The 17,495-nt window shown below is 46.7% G+C and overlaps 1 protein-coding gene across 1 annotated transcript in view; it reads right to left on the bottom strand.

Annotated features, from left to right (window-relative positions):
- LOC138287575 (sodium- and chloride-dependent GABA transporter 2-like) overlaps positions 1-17,495 on the bottom strand; it is a 684,685-nt gene that overhangs the window by 455,660 nt on the left and 211,530 nt on the right. The window lies entirely within an intron of this gene.

Genomic DNA, 17,495 nt, shown 5'->3' with positions numbered 1-17,495 from the left:
CCACACAAAACACCACAGCCACCATGAACACCATCCATTCAGGAGCACCCACCAACCTCTGTCCCAACCACATATTCAACCTCAGAAGCAAAATGATCAACAGTGAGCAACCATCAATCTCTGCTCCCCTTTCCTGCCAAAGTGTTTGAAAAGGCCATCAACCACCAACTCACAGAACACCTGTTGTTCAACAATCTTCTGCACTCTTCCCAATATGGATTCAGCACCCACCACAGCACCGTAACAGCCCTGATCGTTGCCCCTGACAATATCAGAACCCTCCTTGACAGGGGAGAAACAGCATTCCTTATCCTCCTTGACCTCTCAGCAGCATTCAACACTATGGGCCTGATTACAACTTTGGAGGACGGTGTCAATCCGTCCCAAATGTGACGGATATACCATCTGCCGTATTACGAGTCCATTATATCCTATGGAACTCGTAATACGGTGGGCAGGATATCCGTCACATTTGGGACAGATTAACACCGTCCTCAAAAGTTATAATCAAGCCCTATATCCCACCACACCCTGATCAAGAGGCTTTATAACATCAGAATTCAAGGAAACGACCTCAAGTGGATCCCCTTCTTCCTCATCAGAAGAACCCAGAGAATCTGTCTACCACCTAGAGCATCATCTGCAGCATCCCTCAAGGCTCGACCTTAAGCCCCACACTGTTCAGCATCTACATGACTCCGTTGGCCAACGTTGTCAGAACCCACGGAATGAACATCATATTCTATGCAGACGCCACCCAGCTCATCCTTTCACTATCAGAACATCCCTCCACCACAAAGGACAACTTCCGCAGGTGCATGACAGGTATCGTCGACTGGATAAAAAACAACTGCCTAAAACTCCACACAGACAAAACAGAAGTGATGACCTTCGCCAACAACAGCTCCCTGTGGAACAATTCTTGGTGGCCTTAGTAACTAGAACCAGCTCCTATTCCAGCAGACCACACTCACAAGCTCGGCATCATCCTGGACAGCTAGCTCACCATGAAAAAACAGATCAATGGACTCTCTTCTATTTGCTTTCTCACTCTTCGCATGCTATGTAAGATTGTCAAATGGCGAGGGCATGACCTCTGGCATCAACTCTAAGAGTGCTCCAGACCCCTCTGCCATCTGCCGCAATCAGTCACATTTAAACTTCAACCCACTGGATCTCCCTGGCCATCGGTATTCCCCACAGTTGGAGGACTGCGATTTGAGCTTTTTGCAACCCCACTCCACTCAGGGTCATCCAAGTGGCAAGATGTCTCTGGACTGTCGTAGTTTGACTCTTGCTCTAGGCAAGACTGCTGGTTTAAGGATGACAATACTTATGTTTGTAGGTGACTATGCCTGTCCTACAACAAATTGCAACTGTCGTCCCAACCCTCCCAGGTCACAAGCAGCACCTCACCAAAACCCAAACAGTAAAAGGTGATTTGTGGCAGCCTTTACGCATGGACTCAATAGTGTGTCATCTCAGGGAGTGTTGTGGTTAAACGGAGATTACCCCTTTTTCACATGAACAACATGTCTCAATCAAACACAGGAAATGAAAGAAATGCAGTAAAGTTTTCAATAGGTTTTATTTAACAAAACTGCAATCTACGATAAGTTGCATGGGCTGCAATGATTAGGATAATGAACAATGTAAGAAACAGAATGGTAAAGACAAGAGTCATTAATACAAAGACCCCCACCATCTTGCAATGACATGAAGTGGCATGAGATATGAAATATGTCCTAATGCCCTAATACTGTGAACCTAATCTCTAACCTAGAAGAGAACTAGGTGTGTTAAACCTAATCTGCCAATGCCATGTCCATGAGAAGAGCCCCCAACCCTTGTTACCTTGGAATGAGGTCTCTAGCTCAGACTCCGTAGGGACACGAAGACTGGGTCAGCATCAAGGCGATGTGCAGCATCGATAGCAGCGATGGCATCTGGTCGGAATCCCTCTGACTATCTGTCTAAGTGAGGTGCATTTATATAGATCTGCTCGGACCCCTGAGGTAGGTCTGTTCCCAAACAATAGATAACAAGACATGCTAGGGACAGCAATTTATGTAAACAATTCCCTCGAAGGCGTGTAGAGGGAAAGTATCTAATGTGAACACCTGCAGTTTGTTTATCTTTGTCGCTTGATATTGACGGCTTAGCGCGGTGGCACTGATAATGTGAAACTAAAATATTGGCCTAACTAGAATCAAGGCAGCCATCTTAAAAGATATAATTAAATAAATGTGCTAAAACAGAGTGAACTAAGCAGGGTAAAAGTCACTGTGTGATGGGGCATGAGTCTGCAAACCAAAGGCTAAGCTAACTCCTGTTTCCCATTAAAACAAGATAGGATTCACTACACCCACCCCATTGCCGTAACAAGTATGACGCCATAAGTTGGTACCACCGAAGGTAAATTAATCCAGTCCTAAAAATCGCTCAGGACTAAAAGCATAAAACTAGATAAAAAATCACATTTAAAAACGTGTTAAAAATGAATAGCTAAAAGACATACAAAGAGATATATAGGCCCTCATTACGACCCCGGCGGTCGGTGCAATAGTGGAGGTATTACCTACCTCCACTATTATGACCCAAACCGCCAATGTACCACACCGACTGCCATGGCGGGAATGACCGCCAGGCTGGAGACTACAGTCTCCAGGTCAGCGGCCGTCACTAGGCCGCCCATGGCATTATGACCCCACCCACCGCCATGGTTTCAGTGGTTTCTGTACCGCCACTGAAACCATGGCGGTAGGCACTATCAGTGCCAGAGAATTCCTTCCCTGGCACTGATAGGGGTCTCCACTGCCCCCTCCCCTTCCCGAGAATCCTCCCCCACGCTCCCCCTCCCTCTCCCAACCCCCCCACACATTTACACACATACACGCACATACATACACACCCATACACACACGCATACACACATTCACTTACGCATTCATACATTCATACACACTCACAACAACACTCACTAACATGCATCCAGGCACACACTGTGAGAAAGTAGCCTCTTTCTAGCCTTGTTACCCCCACTTTTGGCCTGTTTGTGAGTGTATGTCAGGGTGTTTTCACTGTCTCACTGGGATCCTGCCAGCCAGGGCCCAGTGCTCATAGTGAAAACCCTATGTTTTCAGTATGTTTGTTATGTGTCACTGGGACCCTGCTAGCCAGGACCACAGTGCTCATAAGTTTGTGACCAATATGTATGTGTTCCCTGTGTGGTGCCTAACTGTCTCACTGAGGCTCTGCTAACCAGAACTTCAGTGGTTATGCTCTCTCTGTACAAATTGTCACTAACAGGCTAGTGACCAATTTCACCAATTCATATTGGCATACTGGAACACCCTTATAATTCCCTAGTATATGGTACTGGGGTTCCCAGGGTATTGGAGTTCCAGGAGATCCCTATGGGCTGCAGCATTTCTTGTGCCACCCATAGGGAGATCTGACAATTCTTACACAGGCCTGCCAGTGCAGCCTGAGTGAAATAACGTCCACGTTATTTCACAGCCATTTACCACTGCACTTAAGTAACTTATAAGTCACCTATATATCTAACCTTTACCTGGTAAAGGTTGGGTGCTAAGTTACTTAGTGTGTGGGCACCCTGGCACTAGCCAAGGTGCTCCCACATTGTTCAGGGCAAATTCCCCGGACTTTGTGAGTGCGGGGACACCATTACACGCGGGCACTATACATATGTCACAACATATGTATAGGGTCACAATGGTAACTCCGAACATGGCCATGTAACATGTCTAGGATCATGGAATTGTCACCCCAATGCCATTCTGGCATTGGGGAGACAATTCCATGATCCCCCGAGTCTCTAGCCCAGACCCGGGTACTGCCAATCTACCTTTCCCGGGGTTTCACTGCAGCTGCTGCTGCTGCCAACCCCTCAGACAGGTTTCTGCCCTCTTGGGGTCCAGCCAGGCTTGGCCCAGGAGGGCAGAACAAAGGACTTCCTCAGAGAGAGGGTGTTACACCCTCTCCCTTTGGAAAAAGGTGTCAGGGCTGGGGAGGAGTAGCCTCCCCCAGCCTCTGGAAATGCTTTGATGGGCACAGTGGTGCCCATCTCTGCATAAGCCAGTCTGCACCGGTTCAGGGATCCCTCAGCCCTGCTCTGGCGCGAAACTGGACAAAGGAAAGGGGAGTGACCACTCCCCTGGCCTGCACCTCCCCTGGGAGGTGCCCAGAGCTCCTCCAGTGTGCTCCAGACCTCTGCCATCTTGGAAACAGAGGTGCTGCTGGCACACTGGACTGCTCTGAGTGGCCAGTGCCAGCAGGTGACGTCAGAGACTCCTTCTGATAGGCTCCTTCAGGTGTTGCTAGCCTATCCTCTCTCCTAAGTAGCCAAACCTCCTTTTCTGGCTATTTAGGGTCTCTGCTTTGGGGAATTCCTTAGATAACGAATGCAAGAGCTCATCAGAGTTCCTCTGCATCTCTCTCTTCACCTTCTGCCAAGGAATCGACTGCTGACCGTGCTGGAAGCCTGTAAAACTGCAACAAAGTAGCAAAGACGACTACTGCGACCTTGTAACGCTGATCCTGCCGCCTTCTCAACTCTTTTCCTGGTGGTGCATGCTGTGGGGGTAGTCTGCCTCCTCTCTGCACTAGAAGCTCCGAAGAAATCTCCCGTGGGTCGACGGAATCCTCCCCCTGCAACCGCAGGCACCAAAGAACTGCATCACCGGTCCTCTGGGTCTCCTCTCAGCACGACGAGCGAGGTCCCTTGAACTCAGCAACTCTGTCCAAGTGACTCCCACAGTCCAGTGACTCTTCAGTCCAAGTTTGGTGGAGGTAAGTCCTTGCCTCCCCATGCTAGACTGCATTGCTGGGAACTGCGTTTTTTGCAGCTACTCCGGCTCCTGTCCACTCTTCCAGGATTTCCTTTGTGCACAGCCAAGCCTGGGTCACCGGCACTCTAACCTGCATTGCACGACCTCCTGAGTTGTCCTCCGGCTTCGTGGGACCCTCTTGTGCAACTTCGGGTGAGCTCCGGTTCACTCCACTTCGTAGTGCCTGTTACAGCACTTCTGCGGGTGATGCGTGCTTCTGAGTGGGCTCTTTGTCTTGCTGGACGCCCCCTCTGTCTCCTCACGCAATTGGCGCCATCCTGGTCCCTTCTGGGCCACAGCAGCATCCAAAAACCCTAACCGCAACCTTTGCAGCTAGCAAGGCTTGTTGGCGGTCTTTCTGCAGGAAAACACTTCTGCACGACTCTACACGACGTGGGACATCCATCCTCCAAAGGGGAAGTTTCTAGCCCTTGTCGTTCTTGCAGAATCCATAGCTTCTACCATCCGGTGGCAGCTTCTTTGCACCCACAGCTGGCATTTCCCGGGCATCTGCCCACTCCCGACTTGATCGTGACTTTTGGACTTGGTCCCCTTGTTCCACAGGTACTCTCGTCTGGAAATCCATTGTTGTTGCATTGCTGGTGTTGGTCTTTCCTGTAGAATTCCCCTATCACAACTTCTGTGCTCTTTGGGGAACTTAGGTGCACTTTGCACCCACTTTTCAGGGTCTTGGGGTGGGCTATTTTTCTAACCCTCACTGTTTTCTTACAGTCCCAGCGACCCTCTACGAGGTCACATAGGTTTGGGGTCCATTCGTGGTTCGCATTCCACTTCTAGATTATATGGTTTGTGTTGCCCCTATCCCTATGTGCCCCCATTGCATTCTATTGTGACTATACATTGTTTGCACTGTTTTCTATTGCGATTACTGCATATTTTGGTATTGTGAACATATATCTTGTGTATATTTGCTATCCTCATACTGAGGGTACACACTGAGATACTTTTGGCATATTGTCATAAAAGTAAAGTACCTTTATTTTTAGTATATCTGTGTACTGTGTTTTCTTATGATATTGTGCATATGACACTAGTGGTACTGTAGGAGCTTTACTCGTCTCCTAGTTCAGCCTAAGCTGCTCTGCTAAGCTACCTTTTCTATCAACCTAAGCTGCTAGACACCCCTCTACACTAATAAGGGATACCTGGGCATGGTGCAAGGTGTAAGTACCCCTTGGTACTCACTACAAGCCAGTCCAGCCTCCTACATTGGTTGTGCAGCAGTGGGATAAGTACTTTGCAACTACTTACCACTTTGTCATTTTGTGCTTTTCATAAGAGAAAAATATACAAAACAAGTTCAGTGTATGTACACCTAACCAAAAAGTTTTGCTTTTCTTCTCTCACTTCTTTACTAAATGCTAAAAAGTACCTCTAAACTTTCAAAAAGTTCTTAAAAAGTTTTTAAAGTTTTTTTTCTGTTCTTTAAAAAGTTCTGAAACTTTTTCTTTCTTTTTCTGTCCCTTAAACTCTTGTCTATCATGTCTGGTACATGGCAAACTCTTGATCTGTCCAGCATAGCTTATGACAACCTTAGCTGGAAGGAAGCAAGGAGTCTCTGCATAGATAGAGGTTTAGGGGTAGGGAAGAATCCCTCAAGACAACTGTTAGTTAATATGCTCATTGAACAAGATAAGACCTTAGTTGTCACTTCTGTTGAGAAATTAGCTGATGGTTCCCAATCTGATCCTGGGGCACCCCTAGCAAAAGATTTGGGAGGGAATCTTTCCAACCTGCCCCTTAGCAGGCCACCTAGCATAGCTGGTACTGATGGGAATTCACATCACAGTAATAGTGTTGCTTCTCATCACAGTAGAAGTGTTACTTCTGTAGGCCAGAATGTTAGAGTGCCATCTGTTAGGGAAAGGTCTCCCTCTGTTCATTCACACCATTCTTCTGTGTCAAGGCATGCACAACCCACCCACCCTGATGACAGAGTGTTAGAAAGGGAACTCAATAGATTGAGAGTGGAACAATCCAGGCTGAAGCTCAAGAAGCAACAGCTGGATTTAGATAGGCAGTCCTTTGATTTAGAAAAAGAAAGACAGAGGTTGGGGTTAGGACCCCATGGTGGCAGCAGCAGTATTCCAAATAGTCATCCTGCAAAAGAGCATGATTCTAGGAATCTGCACAAGATAGTTCCCCCTTACAAGGAGGGGGATGACATTAACAAGTGGTTTGCTGCACTTGAGAGGGCCTTTGTTGTACAGGAGGTCCCTCAAAGGCAGTGGGCTGCTATCCTATGGCTATATTTCAGTGGAAAGGGTAGGGATAGGCTTCTTACTGTTAAAGAAAGTGATGCCAATAATTTTACAGTTCTTAAGAATTCACTCCTTGATGGTTATGGCTTAACCACTGAACAGTACAGGATCAAGTTCAGAGAAACCAAAAATTCCATTGCATTCTATTGTGACTATACATTGTTTGCACTGTTTTCTATTGCTATTACTGCATATTTTGGTATTGTGTACATATATCTTGTGTATATTTGCTATCCTCATACTGAGGGTACACACTGAGATACTTTTGGCATATTGTCATAAAAATAAAGTATTTTTATTTTTAGTATATCTGTGTATTGTGTTTTCTTATGATATTGTGCATATGACACTAGTGGTACTGTAGGACCTTCACTCGTCTCCTAGTTCAGCCTAAGCTGCTCTGCTAAGCTACCTTTTCTATCAGCCTAAGCTGCTAGACACCCCTCTACACTAATAAGGGATACCTGGGCCTGGTGCAAGGTGTAAGTACCCCTTGGTACTCACTACAAGCCAGTCCAGCCTCCTACACACACGCAATCACAAGACACAACATGCACATACACTCACACCCACTCATGCACACACGCATTACAAACGCATACACGCATTCACACACACACGCACAAAACACCTCCCCACCCCCTCTCTTTTCAGAGAACCCGAATTACCTGCTTGCAGGGGGTCATCTGGCAGGAGACAGGACGCGGAGCTGCTGCCAGCAGCAGCGTCCGCCAGCGAAACACCGCCAGGCCGTATCATGGAACATGATATGGTAGGCGGTGTTTTCCTGAGCAGCGCTGGCAACTTACCGCCGTCCACCGCCATGACCATCAACGGAATTCCACCAGCCTTCTGGCGGTATTCCGTCTACGGTCATAATGGCATGGATAGTCGGTAGCCACGGTGACGGTATGTTGGCGGCCGTCGCCGCGGCGGTAGGTGGCATTTGCCGCCAATGTCGTAATGAGGGCCATAATGTCGACCATGACAAGCACAGTAGGCCAAAATAAGGGCAATAAATGCAAACTTTGAATTTGGTATAACAAGCCAATCATCAAATCTCTGTGCTATTAGCCTAAACACAACTGTGGAAAACATGCCCAGGGCAACATCGCTGGTGACACAAGGCCTTACCTATCAGCCTGGACATATGGCATGCATGTGGCGGCCCTCCTGCCTAGCTGTTTACTTGTATCTGTGTAGCTTGCACACAGATTCCTGCTGATTGGGTGAACACCTGGCTGCTCATGCTGCCCTGTTTTGATACTGCAAGAGGGCTAGGCTCTCATGCCCCTCCTCCATATGGGCTCTTCATGTTGGTGTAGTCATGGGGAAAGACAAATACCACAAGTCCCACTATCCCAAACCTTGCATTGATAAATGTATCACTGGCACAGCTGGGGAGGCCATGGGGGAACATTCAGGTATCTGCTTGCCTCCAGCCACCAGAGACCTTGCCATGATCCTGCAGGCTATCCACATGACACAGGCAGTAGTCAAAACTAAGATTGCAGTGGTTCATGTCAATGTGACACTCCTGCACTAAGATTTGTACAATGTCGCCAGCTGGATCATTGAAGCTGAATGGAGAATTTCAACAATATAAGATGACATCCCTGATCTGAAATCCATAATATCTCGCCTTATGTCTCAAATTGCAGAGGTACGTGACCGAGCTCAAGATGCAGAAAACTTCCCAACAAGCAATAGATTCAGTCTGGTCAGCTTCCTGGAAGGCACAGATACATCAAGCATTTCTGAATTCTTGGAGAAGCTGATCAAATTCTGGATGCCATTTGACAAGTTGTCCACCTAGTTCATGGTGGAACCAGCACACAGAGCCCTGACTCCTAAGCTGCCTCCCAGGACCTAACACAGGCCCTTGGACACTTGCATCCTTAACTGCAAGAACAGAAGCTCCTTCCTTCATGAGGCATGACGACTTAAAAATTGCACTATGAAAATTCCAAGAAAATGATATTCCCGGACTATACCAGAGCTGTCCAAGTTAAAAGGAGGTCATATGTAAAGGTTAAACAAAAACTGAAAGCCCTGGTCCTATCGTAGATGCTCTTGTTCCCTGAGCAGCTGAGAGTGATCTTTGAGGGTATAAGGATTCCCTTTGAAACACCAGAGGCAGAATGGGAATGACTTACTGAAGAGAGGTAATTACATCACCTTACCTTCTCTGTCCTCCTAGAGGCCGCCCCACTGAAAAGGCCCACGGCTGTTCCTTCAAAACTAAGAATCCAGACGTGGTCGTGCAAAGGGCATGAAAACACAATGACCAGGTCGCCCTCGCCTAATTCAGACTCATCTGGCTCATGCTCAAAGCCCCTCCAAGAGAGTCGCAGAGTGAGCCCATGCCAACCAAATCCACATTGTACAACCCACCTGTGGATGAGACCTCCCTCCCACAGGCCACTGAAAAGGCTCCAGGGGATCATCGGTGGCCTGCAGAATAACTGGGGTCATCCAACTGACCACTGCAGTGAAGACCAGCTTCAATGAATTATGGCTTGTCTGAGATCCTCAATAAAAGAGGGGTTCCACCACTCAAGATCTTGTTTATATATTGTTTTGGATTGTGTTATAGTTCAAGGGGTGAGAAGATGCTTCCATGGTAGATGTATGGGTCGGGATGTTAGGGGATTAATTTTTCTCTTGTTTTTCTGTACATGTAGGTTGATTATTTGCAGTGTTCAATGTTTGCTACCATGCTACACTCAAATAAACAGCAGTATCACCACATCAACAATTATTGCAATGACAGTCTTCAGACCAACAACTGGTGCCAAGCAGGTACTGCCCATCCCCCGGGGACTCTAGTCCATATATCAGGCTAACCTTCAAGATCCTCAGATCTTATCTTGGAATGTTAATGGACTGCTCGATCGTATCAAGAGGTCTACAGTCCTGTGCTATGTCCACCGTTTCCTTCCCGCAATTCTGATGATTCAGGAGGCACAGTTATTGGGTACTCATTGCCCATTCTTTCTTTGTCAGGGCTATTACAGGGTTTTCCATGCTGGCTATACACAGGGCTCCCGAGGGGTAGCAATTCTTCTCCATCACTACATCCCTATGATAGTTAACTGTGTCCTCTCTGATACCTAAGGCTTCTATCTAGTTCTTGAGGAAGGGGTAGAGTGCAGGGGCCTCTATATAGTGTGTGTGTATGCCATCGGCCACTGAATCATTTCTTCACACCCTTGCATATCTTTTCCTGGCACTCTCAAATGCTACTACAGTGGTGGGGGGATTTCAATGCAATCTTCGACCCTAGTGCTGATTATAAGGGTGACCCCTCCAGGCACAGATATGAGAAGGCATGCTAACTATCCAACTGGATGGACACCCTCAGTTTGTGTGAAACGTAGGGACTGTGGCATCCCTGACAAAGGAAATACACACCCACTTAAGCTGCCCATTAGTCACATGCACGTATAGACTCCGTTCTCATGCCAACCAGTGAATGTTTACACATTGCAGAGGTATACATTCTTCACAGAGGGATTACTGATCACTCTCTCACGCCTCAAAGCATGGAAGTTTAAGGATGAAGCTCACTCCCAGGCTCTATCTGTCAAACTTACGTCATACGTTTGTGCCAATCAGGGTATGGTGAATTCTGCACCCAATAGGTGGCCCGTACCATAAGGGGTTGTACCAAAAGCATCCTCTGTTTGAAGGAGAAAAACAAACTTCAAAGCAGGACTCTGCTAGAGGCTCAGGCCTTTTAGTTAGAGGTTCAACTTCCTGATGATCCCAAGGGTGAGGTCGCCCAACAATTTGCACTTCCTCGCACTGAGATTAGCCACCTCCCATGTGAAGGAAGAGTGCCAAGTTAGGAATGCCTCCACAGCAAGGATATACTAATGGAGTGACAAGAATGGTAAGCTGCTTTACTGGCTGTCCACTAGGCCCCAAGCTACGCAGGTGATACCTGAGGTGTTGTATGCTGATGGTGCCTTTGTGTGCACCTCCCCTGCTTTAGACTGAGCATTCTCAGACTATTGAAGGAGACTGTTTGCAGCAGTTCTGAGACCTGAGGCTGAACTGGTGTCCCCAATGTTAGATGAAAGTGTTGCAGGCTGAAAGGCACAACATTGAGCAACCTACCATGGTTGAAGAGATAATCAACATAATTTCTAGAGTGTCCACCAGAAAAAGACTCGGCCCGATGGCTACCCCACAGAATTTTATAGTACATACAGAGGCATCCTGCCCCGCATCTACTTGTGCTTTACAATGAAGCCGCTAAGATAGGTTCTTTTCCACAGAAACTTGACATGGCGACCACCGTGGTCTTTCCAAAATCAAGCCCTCCATCCACAGACTGTGCAGTCTATCTGCCCATTAACGTCTTCAATAGGAAAATCAAAATCTTTGTTGCAATATTAGGTAATTGATTGAAGTCAGTGCTATCCACTCTCATACACCATGACCAATGTGGCTTTATATCGGCAAGGGACATGAGACATTGTCTCCAGCAACTTAATATGGCATTGGCACGTCTAACACATCTTGACGCCACTCAAAGCTCTGTGGCTGTTAGACTTTGAGAAAGCATTTGACATGATAGACTGGACTTACTTGTCTCAGGTCCTGCAGCGGACAGGATTGGGGCCCGGGTGAGCAGCTATGTCAAATTGCTCTATTCAAACCCAACAACATGGGTACAAATCAATGGTGTGATCTCTGACCCGTTCCCTATTTGTCGGGGTACAAGGCAGAGTTGTCCCATGTCCCCCCTTCTTTTTGCCCTCGTCATTGAAACCCTGCAGTGGCTCATTCGTTGTGATGCACAAGTTCCGGCCTGGATGGAGGACATGGGTCAAAACGACAGCATTGTTCAGTATGCTGAAAACATTCTTCTGTTCCTTGCTAACCCATCTAAGAACGGCCCCCGTTGCCTTCAACTTCTTCAATTTTATGAAGAGGCTTCAGGCCTACGAGTTATCCATGCTAAATCAATATTGGTCCTGCTCAGCCCCTCTAGGAACTGCATTGAGTGGCAGAAGTCCATCCTCATACAACACTTGAGCTTTCGCCACCTGGAGATTCTAGTAGTACCTCATCTGGAACTGGAATGGAACCTTAATTTGAAAACTGAATGCTGATCTGAAAACATGGGAAATCCTCCCACTGAATGTAATGGGGAGAAATGCCCTATATAAAATGTTGACTCTGCCTACCTTTTCCAAAACTTCCCTTACATGGTGCCCTGTCAGTGGTTCCTGAAAATGGATTCCCCGGTGACATCCTCGGTCTGGGTATGGCCAACCCATACCTGTATTACTTAGAATACCAGATCCTGGTCATAAAGGTCTGGCCTAATGGGGCTGGACAGACCCACCATATACTGTGAAATTGGCCTTGTTGAGATTTGAGTCTGTACTGGGAGCACTCTATGGAGCCCCAATATCTTTGGATATACCATAGGTGACCCAATTGGTCCTTCTAAGTTGGGAGGCGGCACTTTGGCACACAGGTTGGGACTCCAAACTCACTGTATAAACTCCCTTGTAGAGGGGGAGGTGGTTGCATGAAATGGTAGGCATGCAGGGCTTTGCTCAATGGCACACGATAAACATTTAGTTGCTGGAAAACATCTGGTCTGCCACCCATAGCCACTCCTTTCAGGAACTCCAGTTGACCTTTGTCCTGTCACCCATGCATTTCCATAAATACCTTTAGCAGCATTATGTTCTAAGGGTACACACCCAACCGGGTACAAGGCTCCGCGAACATAGCCCACTCAAGAACAAAATCCAGATGGGTGCAATATCAAAGGTTGGAATTTAAAAAATCTATTGCTCCTTAATCATCAATTCTCCCAATGCATTTACACAACTGCTGGTTCAGTGGGAGGGATAGGTGGAACAGATGGAGGAGGATGATTGGCGAGATGCTTCAATGCCCCCCATGTCATCACTATCTCCTCTAGGTTCTGACTGGTCCAAGCATACTATTTCCACTGTGCATATCTCTCCCCTAGCCTTCTCCATAAGGCACACCTTCAACCCCATGCCCTGTGGACTTCTACCGTATGGTCTGGACATGTCCCTTTATTGAAAAATATTGGAGTGAAGTGATCAATACACTATGTGAAATATTGGAATGAAAGGTGGAGCTCTCGCTAAAATGCATTCTTCTGGGAATCTTTGAGGCAGGAATGCTGATAAGGCACTGATCGGGGTGGCTACCATGGTCACAAAACAGGACACTGCCAGCTGATAGAAGTCTCCCACCCGGCCCTCGCTGTCACTATGGCGCAAAGGAGTGGACTGGTGTGAGCAGCAGGTAAAGCCAGTGTATCTAGCCAGAGGCTGTCCAAAGAAATTTGGAAAAATTCAGAGCAAAAGGTGGGATCACTTCAGGCTCGGTCCAGTGTTGTAATCTGGTTGAAACTGTCTTATCATGTAACCTGAACAATGCACTTATACCGTTGATTATATATGATGATTTGCCTCTGATGTCTATGATGGTGATCAATAATGACTGGGAACAAAGCTCTTTATCAAAACTTAATAAAATTATTTATTTTAAAAAAAAAAATCTTCAAATGGCTCCCTGTCAACACCGGACAAACAGTCACTCAAGCCCTAATCTTCAGCAGGTTGGACTACAGCAACACACTCTATGTAGGAATCACCACACATCTCCTCAAGAGACTACAGTCCATAGAGAAAAAGTGGCCAGACTCATCCTCGACCACCCCAAATGGACCCACACCACCCCACCACCTCAAAAAGTCCCACTACCTCCCTATTCAAAAGAAAATTCAATTTAAGATGCTGATCCACATCTACAAGGCACTTCATAATCAAGGACCAGTTAACATCAACCACCGCCTGAATTTCCACCAACCCTCCAGACACCTATTCTCGCTCCCATTCCCTCTCCATCACACACACCTCCTACCTCCACCAAAGCAACAGTGGAGGACGCTTCCTTTCCTGCCTTGTGACAAATCTTGGGTCAATCTCCCACTTCACCCACAGACCTTATTCTCTCTTCTGGAATTCAGGAAAGGACTAAAGACCTAGCTGTTCAACTGAATACCCAAAGCAGCTTTGTTCTCAGCACCTTGATACACTTGCAGGTAATGAGCTGCCTTCTATAAATTCTGATTGTTTGATTGATTGCAGCCTATCATCTCATCAGAACCACCACTGTGCAATGCATCCTCAACTAAGGCCCCAAAACCCACATTGTCGGCCACCGGACTTCGCATCAGAACTCCTCAGAACCAACGCATCGTCCATGACTGCGGGACACATCCTCAATGTTGGATTTCGCATCCATTGCCCTCGTCAACAGGATCCTCAATGACACAGGACTTCACACCACAGCATTGCTGCATCTTGGAACCAATACATCACTTTGAGTGTGTGACACATCTTGAGCACAAACTTGTGCAAAGCTCTGCAAACCAGGATTTGAAGTACTTTGTTCAGCAGGCCTAAATGGGCACCTGTAGCCCGTTCTATCACAGTCATCCCAAACCTCTCACTTTGTTCTGGTTCGGCACTACCAGATATACACATTTGGTGCTTTTTGCTTTTTGGGGCAATTTTTACTAAAATCTTCAAAGCTGAATATCTGTGTTTTGCTGACTGGATTTTTGTAGGTCTGGTCTTGTTTTATTTAATATAAATTACTATATTTTTCTAAACCTGTTGTGGGATCCTTTTGTGGTGTATTTGTGGCATTGTTTGAAGTGTTGTACAAATACTTTGCACATTGCCTCTGAGTTAAGCCTTATTGCACTGTGCCCCTCTACATGTGGGTTAAGCACAGGTTAATTCAGGGGATTGCTTGTGACTTCAGTGTGAGAAGAATTGTGGTTTCTGCTTGAGAAGGTTTTTACCCCTTCAACCAATAACTCAATTTCTTACAAAGTACAAAAATGGTTTGAAGGTAAACACTCTTAAAAAGCCTCAAGATCCACTTGCCAAAATCTAAGAAGAATGATTTTTCATGGGTGATCCAGGAAGGACAGCCTGCTAAAGACCAGATAAGATTGCATATTTTTCAGAGTCCCTGTAACAGAAAAGGCTAGGCCTTTTGTCTGAACTCAGTTGTTGGTGTGTTTATTTTATGTTTGTGAATACTGTGTGGTCTTTCAGCCTGGGAAACATCCTATGCAGCAAGCAATGTAGAGCACATATGATGACATCATTGAATGTACCTTAGATGTAAATCACAGGGTAGGATTTACTTTTCAAAAACACTACCTAAACCCTCTCTCAGACTTATTAGGAGAAAGCACTTGAACTAAAGACTCAATGCAAGTATGTCGACCCCTTACTTTAATATGATGCTTAGGTGAGATGTGTTAGACCTGTCAGCTTCAGAGTGGGCTTCCCCAAACGTTTTCCCTCTCTTGCTCCATTTGCTGGACTTATATTTTTTAGCCATAGGGCTCGGTGCACTTTACCACTGCTAACATCTACTAAAGTGCTTGTGCTCACTCCCCTAAAATGTGGTTAAATTGGCTTATACCCAACTGGTATATTTAATTTACTTATTGGTCCCTAGCAGAGTGGTGCACCATATACTCAGAGCCTGTAAATTAAATGCTACCAGTTGGCCTGCAGCACACAATATGCCACCCACTTAAGTGGCACCTTAAAACATGTTCCAGGCCTGCCACTGCAGTCTGAATGCAGTTTTAAACTACTGTGTTGGCTTGGCAAGAAAACCCTATTGTCAAGCCTTAAATGCTCCTTTCATTACATATGTCTCCCTTAAGGTAGGCCCTATGTAGCCAATAGGGCAGGTTGCAAAAGGATGGACATGTACTTTTACGTTTTCCATGTTCTGATAGTGAAAGACTCCTAACTTTGTTTTTCACTACTGTGAAGCCTACACCTCTCACAGGGTAACAATGGAGATTCCTTATTACATGTTATAAGAAGCAATTTCCAAATGGGAACGGGTAGATATATCATGTTTTGTGTCTTCGTAACTGTAATGAAAAACCCTATTTAATGATAAAGTCAGGGTTTTTATTACAATTTTGAAAATGCCACGTTTAGAAAGTAGGCATTTTTTTGCCCTTAGCCCTTTTGTGACTGCATCCTGTCTTGGGTTACCTGACTGGGTATAACTGACAGCTAGACTTCGTGAATTCCTCCCAGACACTCACACAATAGCACAATAGAGGGATTCGGTGTGCCTGAATGGGCCATCTGCTAATGGGTTGGGGGCCAGAGCTGAGCACAACCCCACTTGTAACTGAATAGGGAGTGCTCTACCCTTATACAAAGGACCTATCACCTCCATATTGTCACTTCAGCCAGCTTGGAGCAAGGGCAGGGGAGTCAGACATTTCAAGCACTTCAAAGTCATTGCCTAAAACCTTCTCCCACCTTCCAGAAGGAGGGCACCAGGGTATAAAAACTGGACCTCAAACATCAACTCTTCAGAACATATCTGGACCTATGGATACGCTGCGAGGAAGGACTGCAGTGCTGCTGAAAGAACTGCAACACTGCTGGACTGCTGCCCTGAAGGGCGGCTGCCCTGTTGTGCTGACTTGCTGGCCTCTTGCCAAGGTGAGAAGGACTGGCCCTGCATCTGTTGGGCATAGGACCTCCAATGTGATTGCAAGTGCTAGTTCGCTGGCTGCCTGACTACTGCCTCAGTGATAGAAGGCTCCAACAACTTAGATTCCTTCACCTGGACCCCGCCATGCAAGGCCACCCTGCCAAGTGGTGCCACCCAAATCCTGGACACTTGGACGTGGGCCTGAAGGTACTCTGGCAGCCCATGTGTGAACCAAGCATAACTGACACATCTCTGCTGTGCAGCGCAAACCCGAGCAGAACCAACACATCGTCTCAGCTGCGAGGGTTCTCCCCCTGCAGCTGTATCAGAACTGCCTCATGTGCTAAGTTTTCAGGACACAGGCCCTCAGAACACTTGTCAATGGCAGCCTCGACAATGCACGCTTTTACATTGCAGACTCACAGCTCCTTGAAACTGGTGCATTGCCTCAACTGCGCAAACCATCCTCGATGCCGGACTTCGCATCGCAAGCCATCATTGACAGGATGCTCAATGAAAACACTGGACCTGGCATCACAGTTACGAGGCACCTCAGTACAGATGCATTGCCTCGGTTGCACAAGGCGGAACCTCCCACCGCTCCTCAACCAGGGCCTAACGTACTTGTTCAGTGGGCCTAACTAGGTTCCTGTTGCTAGCCTATTCTCCATTGTAGTTGGCCTAAACTTGTGACTTTGTCCTGGTCCAGCACGACCAGATATCCACAGTTGACACTTTAAGCTTTTTGGCACTATTTTGACTTAGATCTTTAAAAATCCATGACTCCAGTTCTACTGATTGGATT

This window comes from Pleurodeles waltl, chromosome 4_1, assembly GCF_031143425.1.
Source record: "Pleurodeles waltl isolate 20211129_DDA chromosome 4_1, aPleWal1.hap1.20221129, whole genome shotgun sequence".
Classification (NCBI taxonomy): domain Eukaryota; kingdom Metazoa; phylum Chordata; class Amphibia; order Caudata; family Salamandridae; genus Pleurodeles; species Pleurodeles waltl.
This window is presented reverse-complemented; position numbering and strand designations above follow the sequence as displayed.